Source organism: Prionailurus viverrinus, chromosome B3, assembly GCF_022837055.1.
Source record: "Prionailurus viverrinus isolate Anna chromosome B3, UM_Priviv_1.0, whole genome shotgun sequence".
Lineage (NCBI taxonomy): Eukaryota > Metazoa > Chordata > Mammalia > Carnivora > Felidae > Prionailurus > Prionailurus viverrinus.
Window position 1 is genome coordinate 71,130,924 of NC_062566.1, and position 11,661 is coordinate 71,142,584.

The 11,661-nt window shown below is 44.0% G+C and overlaps 1 pseudogene; it reads right to left on the reverse strand.

Moving 5' to 3' along the window:
* Window positions 1-10,142: 10,142 nt before the first annotated feature.
* LOC125168098 (ubiquitin-like) lies at window positions 10,143-10,521 on the reverse strand (annotated as a pseudogene).
* Between the last annotated feature and the right edge of the window lie 1,140 nt (window positions 10,522-11,661).

Genomic DNA, 11,661 nt, shown 5'->3' on the forward strand with positions numbered 1-11,661 from the left:
GTGTTCAAAAGTCAGGAAAGAAGTACCAGGAAAAGTAACTAAATACAAACCTTTTTCCTTTCTTTTGTGAACTCTCTCTCAACTTGTCATAGTATTTTTTATTTGCTATTTAACATTATTCTAAGTTAAAAAATCAAAATGTTAAATTATTAGCATCAATTTTACCATTTATCTTTATATTGTGCAATGCCAGTTTTAAATGCAAATATAAGAGCATTGAACTGTTATGCAGAATCACCGAAATTACACAATTTGTACATGCATATGTATTTTGTTCTTACCACGATAGAGGACATGCCACACAAAACGAACTCAGCTGTTTTTATTTCACTTCTTTCTTTGTCCACATTCTACCCATACTCTCTACTTTGCCCTACTGATAAGTAAAAATGGAGTGAAAGTAAAGGCACTGTTTCATAAAGGAACTATTGTCTTTCTCCTTCTTCCTAAGCCATCATTTTCAGTGTCAGTTGTAGGCTAATAGGGAAATAACATAAAAATGGTATGACAGGTTTCTTTGGTCATTTGGGTTTCTTAAAACATCATTGTCTTCTTTCTGCGTTCAAAGAAAGTTGTGCTTCTAACAGGAAGTATGGCCTCTTGGAGGTGTCAGTTATAGATATAATATGCTGATCATGTACTCACAAGACATCATGAATGCTCCATGCTAATGGGGCTAGCACAAAACAGTAGTGCACATTGCATATTGTGTGGATCTCCTAGGCCCATGTATGTGCTCCATTTCCATTGAACTTCACTCATACAGGTTGGTAAAATTATTAAGGATTTCAAGATGGCAGCAACAGAGCATTAAAGCAAGCATAAGGTCCTCCTATGCCTTGAGCCCCATGTGACTGCACAGATAGCACATCCAGGAAGCTGGCCTTCCCTGCTGACAGATGTAGAAAAGATGCCGGGATTTCTGCCAAGATGGAGTAGGGTCTATAAAGTCTATGACTTCCGGTGGTAACAAGTAAAGACTGGTTAAAATACAAAACAAAACCAAAATCCCAAACAAAAAACCCAGTTTCCCAAGGGCAGAAGTGTAAACAGTAGCAGCTGGAATGAAGAGGAAAGTTCAACCTTAAAGAACAAGGAGTAAAGGAGGGGTGAGTTCCTTCCCCATGGACTCCTTTTCTTCCAGGTTTGACCCAAGAGCAGGCCAAACCAGGGAATTGGCAGTGGGTGCAGGCAGCACAATCTGGGAGAAGCCAGTCTTTCTGGCCAGACAACTGGAACAAAGGGCTCCTGTCCTGTGAGACTGAGAGAGTGGGGGAGATCGGTTTTTTCCCCCTCTTTTTCTGCTCTGGGCCCTGACCCAAGGCTGGTTGCATTCACAGATCTGCACTGCTGTGGTTCCTTAAAACCTGAGGGAAAACCTGTCTTTCTTGATTGGATTATGTGGAATGTCTCTGTTTGCAGGAAACATACACTAAAGTATGAGAGGGTGATGGGGTATCTTGTTGGCAATTGATCTCTATTTCTACATTTATCTGTGTACGTGGAAAATCAGAGTTCACATGGATGCATCCAGTTCCAGGCCAGTGTTTCAGGGTTTACTCTAGTGTTCTCTCTTTATTTGTAACTTTGTTGATCAGTAAGAAACCTGGTTCCCATCAGCCTCAATATACTTACTGCTTTGGTTAATCCCTCTGTGTGCGATGCCCTGTTCACCCCATTCTGTGTGTGACATCTTGCTGTGGTCCACACCTCTCTCTTGGATGCTCTCCTCATCCTAGCCAGGCTCTGATGCTCCATGACAACCACCCTCTTGAACCTCCCCTTTTTCAATCTTAAAGACTCTAACCCCCAGCTCTGGGAAATCCTGGCTCTTTCCAACCACCAGCTTGGATTGTCTCACCCAGTGGCTTTTGGATTCGGTTTTCCAGGAAAGGAGGAAAAAAAAAAAGAGAACGCTTAATTTTCAAATGTTCTCCAGCTCACTTCTATACCTAGACTGATGGATATACAATCCCTCTAGCTCCTTTATATGATCTCATCATTTACTGTAATGTCTCAAGTACCTAGCAAAGTGCCCAACATATTGTTTGCACTTAAAATTAGTAATTGATTCAATTAATGTTGCCATGACCTGTCAACAAGCCCCTGAGTTTCATGTTGGCTTTTGCTTCATCGTTAGATTTCTAAGATGTATAATCTGTACTGGATAACAATGGTAGCAAGTAGGTAGCTTGTCTCGTGCCCCATATTTTCCAAAGTGCTTTCTATGATTGAACTTACTTAATCTGTAACAGCCTAAGGAATGTGTACTATTACTATCACTACTTTCCAAAGAAATTTGCAAGGCGTAAAGAGGTTGCATAAGTTGCCCAAAAGTGTACAGCTGGTAATTCATGGGGATTTGAACCCGGACAATCTACCTTCAGAGGCCACGTTCTTAACCACTGTGTGAGTTCCTATAGCTTTTGTTCTCCTGCAGAGTCCAAATGGGCTCTGTTACCCTTTGTATGCACAGCATCTTTTGAATATTTCTGTAACTCACATGGTTTGTTTTCGGTGCTGATACTGGTTATTAATTTCACATGGCTCCGGGTTTATGTTCTTCTCACCTGGGCTCAGTACCTACCCACACAATCTCTCTGGTTCCTTTAAAACTCAGGGGCCAGGACTGGGTTTGCTGAGATGGCAGAATGCATCCCAGTAGCCCACTACTGTTTACCCTGTCAACCCCTCTAATAGCCACTGGAGGAAGTGGGGTGGGGTGGATATCCCCTTTTAGACTATAGAGAATGAGACTTACTAACATTTCCTTATTTCTTTTTTTCTTTTAGAGAGAGAGAGAGAGAGACAGAGAGAGAGAGCATAAGTAGGGGAGAGGGGGAGAAAGGCAGAGGAAGAGAGAAAGACTGAGAGAGAGGGGGAGAGAGACAGAATGAGAATCTCAAGCAGGCTCTACACTCACAAGGAACTCCACGTGGGATTTGATCCCATGACCCTGGGATCATGACAGAGCCAAGGTCAAGAATCAGATGGGTGCTCAATGGACTGAACCACCCAGGTGCCCCACTAACACTTCCTTCTAATGAGCTTATTCATAATCAACAGGATGTACATTTCAACTGGCATTTTAATCATGATCATCAGATCATCAAGTCTTAGTGACATCTTATTGTTTATTCTTTTGTCTTCCTGATAATTTCAACTTTGTTTTACTTATCATTAATTAAGTTTTCAAAATTGACTGTGACTCCTTTTCAAGTATTTTTTAAATCCAGAATAATTGGATATTATTAACTCTACCTGCCTTTTTTGGACATCACCCTTCCAGAGTTACTAGCTACACAGTTAAATCTGAGAGTGTTCCTCTATATTTGTTTTTAAGTTGTCTTGATGAGCTCAACTGGAAATTTCCATTTGAAAGAGACATAACTTCCTCATCCCCAATCCTATTATTTCTAATGTGTGTGTTCTTTTTTCAGCCCAAATCCTTCTCATCATTTGGAGTTATGGATGAATATCCTATTCCTCTATGACTCATTTTCATGCCCAGGACTTCCGTGTTCCTGGAATTCACCTTACTTTCATTCTCTGGAGATCTTATTTTGTTTCCATGAAGGATTTGGTATCAAGTACACAATGGAATGTATTGCAGAAAACTCTTTGTTACATATCAGATGCACGTACAGGCTCTCGGCGAGCCATCCAGCTCCTCGAAACTTGGTTTTCTTTAACAACGACCATAAATCATTTCCTTCTCGAGCTATGAGTAGTTTTGTCTTGTTACACTTGAGGATTTTTATGGGGCATCTTCTCCAACACATGCACACACGCTTGGGGAGACACCGCTCTCTGCCCTGGGCCTGGTCAGGGTGCAATGCATGCAAGACCTGAACAAGCATGAGGGCTGTGGAATGCACAGCTCAGAGGAGGTGAGCTGAGAGGCAGCATCTTATGGAGATGAATTACAAGGCAAGGGAGACCACCCGATGGATTTGTCAGTATGGCGGGGATAGACAGAGCAGGGAAAGCCAGATCACATGTGAGGTGGGATTGCACAGAAAATGGGAGGAATTGTCTGCACCCAACAGGGGTTTTCATCAGGTGCCTACAGGCACTTCAGATGAAGGCAGGATGGTTGCCTCTAAAGCTGCTGACCCAGTGTGGACACTCATTATGTAGCTTCTGGTGTTCTGAGTTTTTCCTTTTTCCTTTGTGTGGCCATGTCCCCCTGCTTTCCAGCCTCATGACTGATTTCCCTCCATTTCCTCCTTGTGGTGCTATGGAAAATGGTTCACTTGAAATCTTTTTAATATTTTTCTTTTTCTGTGAAAGAGCTCCTGCTGCTTTGTCCTGACCAGCTGTTTTAAGAACTCAAACCACCCTCACTCTACACGGGCCACAGCCCATGAAAGTCTGCCCTCTGGTTTCCCTGCTTCAACCACAGCCTTCACCCAGAGTCCCTTGCCCTGATCGATTTCACACCCACTCAGGGGTTCTGATGTTGTTACCGTTTCCCGTTTCTGACCATGTTTCTCCCCTCAGACCTCAGTACTATCTCTCTAGCTACAAACTTGGTTTTGTTCCTTGACTGTGATTTAGTTTCTCTTGACTGTCACTGCCTCCAGCAGTAGATAGCCAGCCTCGTCAGCCTAGCTCCAGAGAGTGTCCACTGGCGAAGCTCCTGTGGTCTCTGTACCAGGGAGTGTTCTGGAGTCTTCTGAGTGGACTCTCTCCTGCTGAGGAGTTCTTCTCCCTCTCACATTAGTAGGAGTGAAGAGAGGGACTCTTCAAACAGAGGGACCAGCTAGAGCATCTACCGTTCTCATGGTGGCTGTTTGCCCCCGGCAGAGAGACAGACAGCACACCCTCTCTGTAGGGTACTAGAATGGACTCTGACTTCTCTACCTTTGTGTTGTCAATTAGAACTACTGCTCCTTAAGGTTTTCCCTGCTGGCTTCCTTAATGGACTTCCAGAAAACTAGTCAGTCATAGGGGACAATTCCCCTGCATCTCTGCTCAGATGAAAAAGTTAGCTTTTAAAATTTTTCTTCATAATGTCGCTCATTCCTTTCTCTGTTACACAGGGGCAATTTAAGGGGACACATTTCAGCAAATTACTACAATTATCTTCAGCCTGCTGGTACATTTCAGTGGACCCTACTGTCTTCTATCAGCAGCCAATGCAAAGAATCTGAATGATCTTGGAAATGTGTAGATCATCCACAATCCTTATTTTCCCTTTAACTTTAGGAGTTTTTTCAACTCATTTCCCGACTTAATGGTGAACCAGAAACAAAAAGGAAGTAATTAAATTTTATTTCACTTCTCTTCTCATTCATAATTGTAGAGAGCAAGAGAGACAAGAAAGATGTGTGAATTTACTCAAGAGAATTCTTTGTGCATCTCCTACGTGCTAGACGCGAGGCTAAGAAGCAGCTTCACAGAGATGAGAGAACAATGTCTGCTTTCTAAGAGTTCAGGGCCCAGTGGGGGATGGGGACCTACGTAAAATAAAATCCAACATCAATATTGGCAGAAGAGCATTTTCAGTGCTGTGAGGAGATTTAACACGATGTGAGGGAGAGGAGGCTCAGGGAAAGCTTGTGAGAGGTGATGCCCGTGCTGAGTCATTCAAGGATTAGAAGTGGCTGCCCGGAGGGGTATCTGGGGGGGCTCAGTCGGTTAGTGTCTGACTTTTGATTTTGCCTTGGGTCACGATCTCACGGTTGGTGAGTTTGAGCCCTGCATCGGGCTCCTCGCTGCCTGTGCAGAGCCTCCTTGGGTTTCTCTTTCCCCCTCGCCTGCTTGTGCTCTCTCTCGCTCTCAAAATAACTAAATAAACTTAAAAAAAAAAAAGAGAGAGAGAGAAGTGGCTGACCAGATGTAGGAGGACACTGATTTCAGATGGAGGGAACAGCAACTGACAAAAGAGGTTGAGAAAGCCTGGGAGGCCTAGGCTGGGCTTGCAGGACATGGGGCATGTCTGGGGCATGGGGAATGTGGAGGTGTCCAAGAGAAGGGACGGGTGGAAAGGAGAGAGTCTGGGTTGGATCATGGGGGCCTCATGTGCCTTCCTACAGAATCGGAGCTAAGGCTACAGGACTGGAAAGCCACAGGCGAATTTAAGCAGGAGAAGGACATTATGATATGTGCTTTTGAAGAGCGTTTGGCTCCCGTGTGGCTGATGGCTTAGAATGGGGCAAGGATAGAGGCAGGAAGACGATAATGAAATTCATGCTGGGAAGAGTTGTAAGGTTCTGAGTCAAGGCAGAGGCAATGAAAATCGAAAGAAAAGATTTGAGGGACATTAAGGGAGTACAATTGACAGAATTTGGTCCCATTTTGACAGAGATGGAGAAATACAGCATAATTCCCAGACTTATCTTTTTTCTGCTTAAGTAACCAGATGGACTTCATAATAATAAAGGGATTGTACTGTAAAAATAGCTGACATTTATTGAGCACTTTCTATGTGCTAAGTAGTTTAAGTATATTGCCTCACTTTATCTTTAAAATAACACTGTGGAGCAGATCCTATTAAGCACATTTTACAAATAGGAAAATGGAGGCATGGAAAAGGCCAGCATCTTCCCCAGGATCATGTATTATGTGCCCAAACCGGGATTTGAATACAGGTGTGGACACCTCCCGAATCTGACGTTTCAGCACTATCCTATTTTGTCCACCGGGGAGGGATTCAATTCGGGGGAGAGATGATGAGTCCTGTTTTGAACATGCCGGTGGATTTCTAGCAGCTGGTTGTGATATGGCTTTGAAGGTCCAGTGAGTGATCTGATCTGGAGCCAGATACTTAGGGAAGGAGCCAGAGAGACAACCAGGAGTCCACTGAATTGTTCAAAATGTGACCTACTGTGCTCCTGAGCTCGTTTCGTAGCTTTTGTTATTCCACAAGAGAAGGAAGGCATGATCTTCTTCGGCAGGGTCAGGCCCAGCTGCCACAGCCCGCCCCGGAGCCTCAACCCCACTCATCACCATGCCTCTGTGACAGGAATGGGTTAAGTTTGCTCCACTTTCTCTTTTCCTTATGATGATTCTTATCATGAGAACACATTAATCTTTTGCTATTTTCTGTTTTCATTACAATCTTTGTCACACAAGTGGAGCATCAGAATGTTAATGCCTCGTATCTTCTGTGAAGAATTGGTAGAATTCTCCATTGCTTTGACCTTTCCAATGTTCTGTGTTTCGATTGGGTCTGGAAGTTGATGATTAATGATAATTACAATAATTACACCAAGGGACTCGAAATATAAATTACCAAATGTTCAAAGGAAGCCACTTGAAACCTTTAATAGAATCTTGAACAATCTCTGTCCAAATGTTCCTACTTCCTCCATCAGACATCCCTCGGTGAGTAGGTTGGGAGAGATTCAGCCTAGGTTGTAGCCAGAAGAATAAAAGAGCTGTGATTTGTGAGCCATGTTTTAGTTATATGAAGGGGGAAAAAAAGAAATCAATTTTTAAATCAATAGAATGGTCCTTCGCCCAAACAGCTTTGCTTAACAAAGAGTGAGCATTCCATAAAACAAGACTTCGCTTTCGATTCAGATCATTAACTACGATTCCCATTAGGCAGGAGGTGCCACGGGGAAAGGGGATATTTACTTGTCTCCTCTGCTCTGGTTTCTTGGCTTTAATTTTAGGGAGGTGTGGCCTTTCATACGGAGAGTTAGGACTCTATGTGGCCTTTGCTCCTTGGCCCGCAGACAACAACCACACCTGGCACTGATATTAGTGTAATCATATTTTCTGTGAACTTTTGCCGTGGGCAAGATGCAGATTCCCCGATGCTTTAAAAACAGTAAGTATTAAAATGCACTGGAATGAGGGTTTCATCTTGAGACCCCTGGTTATTTTCTTCCTGCTGCAGTAAATTGTACCTTATGTTGTGATAACCAGTGCAGTATATAAAGTATCCCTATCCAGAAGGTTGAAGAAGTTGCCATCATGCTAGGCTTTCAAAGGGAAGGATTTAGGATGACCAGACATCTAAACACATCTGTGGATGGTCACTATGGAGCATTTTTCCACAGGATGACAGAATGGAAAGAACAATCTCTTGCTACAGTTTTGACACACTCAAATACAGGCATCCTGTTGCCCTTCGACTCTGCAGGTTATGTTATGGCATACACTGTATCTTTAAACAAATATTTTTTTCATGTTTATTTATTTTTGAGAGAGAGACAGAGTGTGAGCAGGGGAAGGGCAGGGAGAGAGGGAGACACAGAATCCGAAGCAGGGTCCAGGCTCTGAGCTGTCAGCACAGAGCCCGATGCAGGGCTGGAACCCCCGAACCGTGAGATCGTGACGTGAGTCAAACTCGGTTGCTTAAGTGACTGAGCCACCCAGGTGCCCTGGCATAAACTGTTTCTAATTAGCTTGATCCAGACTCTCAACATTTAGAAATCTATGCATTGAGGCTATAGTGGGAGAGGAAAAGAATGTCTAGAGAAGAATGATGGACAGTCCTTACAGTGTCCTTCTCTAGTCATATGTAGGACACCATGGGTTTTCCCTGAGGCCAGGATTGACTGAAACTGTGTACTCCGTGTGAGAGCTTTTGCACCAGGCGAGATGTGGATTTCCTGAGGTTCGTTGGTTGGTTGGTTGGTTGGTTGGTTGGTTTGCAATGAAAGGAAAACTTGATGGCACAAAAACAGACACATAGACCAATGGAATAGAATAGAAACTCCAGAACTAGACCCACAAACTTATGGCCAACTCATCTTTGACAAAGCAGGAAAGAACATCCAATGGAAAAAAGACAGCCTCTTTAACAAACGGTGCTGGGAGAACTGGACAGCAACATGCAGAAGGTTGAAACTAGACCACTTTCTCACACCATTCACAAAAATAAACTCAAAATGGATAAAGGACCTAAATGTGAGACAGGAAACCATCAAAACCTTAGAGGAGAAAGCAGGAAAAGACCTCTCTGACCTCAGCCGTGGCAATCTCTTACTCGACACATCCCCAAAGGCAAGGGAATTAAAAGCAAAGTGAATTACTGGGACCTTATGAAGATAAAAAGCTTCTGCACAGCAAAGGAAACAACCAACAAAACTAAAAGGCAACCAACGGAATGGGAAAAGATATTCGCAAATGACATATCAGACAAAGGGCTAGTATCCAAAATCTATAAAAAGCTCACCAAACTCCACACCCGAAAAACAAATAACCCAGTGAAGAAATGGGCAGAAAACATGAAAAGACACTTCTCTAAAGAAGACATCCGGATGGCCAACAGGCACATGAAAAGATGTTCAGCGTCGCTCCTTATCAGGGAAATACAAATCAAAACCACACTCAGGTATCACCTCACGCCAGTCAGAGTGGCCAAAATGAACAAATCAGGAGACTATAGATGCTGGAGAGGATGTGGAGAAACGGGAACCCTCTTGCACTGTTGGTGGGAATGCAAACTGGTGCAGCCACTCTGGAAAGCAGTGTGGAGGTTCCTCAGAAAATTAAAAATAGACCTACCCTATGACCCAGCAATAGCACTGCTAGGAATTTATCCAAGGGATACAGGAGTACTGATGCATAGGGCCACTTATACCCCAATGTTCATAGCAGCACTCTCAACAATAGCCAAATTATGGAAAGAGCCGAAATGTCCATCAACTGATGAATGGCTAAAGAAATTGTGGTTTATATACACAATGGAATTCTACGTGGCAATGAGAAAAAATGAAATATGGCCTTTTGTAGCAACATGGATGGAACTGGAGAGTGTGATGCTAAGTGAAATAAGCCATACAGAGAAAGACAGATACCATATGTTTTCATTCATATGTGGATCCTGAGAAACTTAACAGAAGACCATGGGGGAGGGGAAGGAAAAAAAAAAAAAAGAGGTTAGAGTGCGAGAGAGCCAAAGCATAAGAGACTGTTAAAAACTGAGAACAAACTGAGGGTTGATAGGGGGTGGGAGGGAGGAGAGGGTGGGTGATGGGTATCGAGGAGGGCACCTTTTGGGATGAGCACTGGGTGTTGTATGGAAACCAATTTGTCAATAAATTTCATATAAAAAAATAAAAAAATAAATAATCAGATCAAAAAAAAAAAAAGAAAGGAAAACTTAATTGAGGCCCACGGGCCTTGGGGCTCGGGCCAGATGTCACCCTGCAGACAAAGGAAGGGCCGGTGGATGAGCCTTATGTAACCTTCTTCTTGGGGTGCAGGTTGTTGGTGTGGCTCTTCTTGTGGCACTTGACAGCGCGGGGTGCAGGCAAGCCTGACTCTTGCGGCAGATCGTCGTGTCGCAGTTGTATTTCTGGACCAGCTGGCAGAGGGAAGGCTTGGTGGTGCCACCCTGTAGGTGAAGCGCCAAGTGCAGGGTGGACTCTTTCTGCGTATTGTAGTCTGAGAGGGTGCAACCATCATCTAGCTGTGTGCCCACAGAAAGCAGACGCTGCTGGTCAGACGGGATGGCCTCCTTGTCTTGGATTGTGGTTCTGACATTCTCAGTGGTGTCATGGGCTCAGCCTTAAGGGTGATGGTCTCGCCCGTCAGGGTCTCCGCAAAGATCTGCATCTCTGTGTCTGCTGCCTCCAGCCTGCTCGACCACCTTTTTTTTTTTTTTTTTAATGTTTATTTATTTTTGAGACAGAGAGAGACAGAGCATGAATGGGGAAGGGGCAGAGAGAGAGGGAGACACAGAATCAGAAGCAGGCTCCAGGCTCTGAGCCATCAGCCCAGAGCCTGACGTGGGGCTCGAACTCACGAACCATGAGATCGTGACCTGAGCTGAAGTCGGACACTCAACCGACTGAGCCACCCAGGCGTCCCTCGACCACCTTTTTTGAAGAGAGTTTCATTTTGTTTTCAATAACATAGTAAGAGGTAGGCAGCCCAGGATGGCTTTTCTGGCCAGGAGACAGCAACCTTCCCTCTTGATTTTGCTCTGGAACCCACAGGGCCTGAGGGCACCGTGCATATTCTCAGAGGTGTGGTGCGGTGTTGGCTCTGAGGGTTCTCAAGTTCAGGTAGGCTGACCCTAGTTCAGATGGTCCTGGTACTTTGGGATATGGTTCCTTTCCCCAAAAGATCCTAGATCCTGTTGGATTCTAGGGGTTTCTGATGAATCAGGCTGGTGCATGCCTACACGGTTTCAAGTAAAACCTAAGTTTTAAGAGCATTTTATGAGTATATTTATGAAGAACACGGTGCCGAGTGTGTGTATACGTGGCATACAAACATATTTCTTCTCATCTTAAAGTTTCCCTCTTGAGAGGTGCCACACTTCTTCTTGGCCTCCATTCCATCCCAGAGGATATAGGTATGGGATGAGAGGTTTAGTCCATCGTGTTAACGGGAGCATGACCATCCGAGTCAAGTTTTGTCACTATTGTTACCGCTTCTTCCCCATACTTTCCTTTTGTAGCAGAGACAGAGCCTTAGCAGGGTGCACTTGAATTCAACCTGGACACCCGGTCAGTTAATAAATGAATCAAGAAGCATTTGGTAAGTTCTTTGCCTCAAGTGGCGGTATGCTGTTTTTGAGCTTTTTATTCTGCCGAGATATTCAGAGCTTGTAAACATGAACTCAAAGAAATTCAGACTGTGACAGTTGATCTTGTAACCTGGGCAGTTACTACTATATTAAATTGCATCCTGATCATTTGGAAAGCACAATGCTTTTGATCAGCTATTGAGGTCATGTTTGTGGGGTCA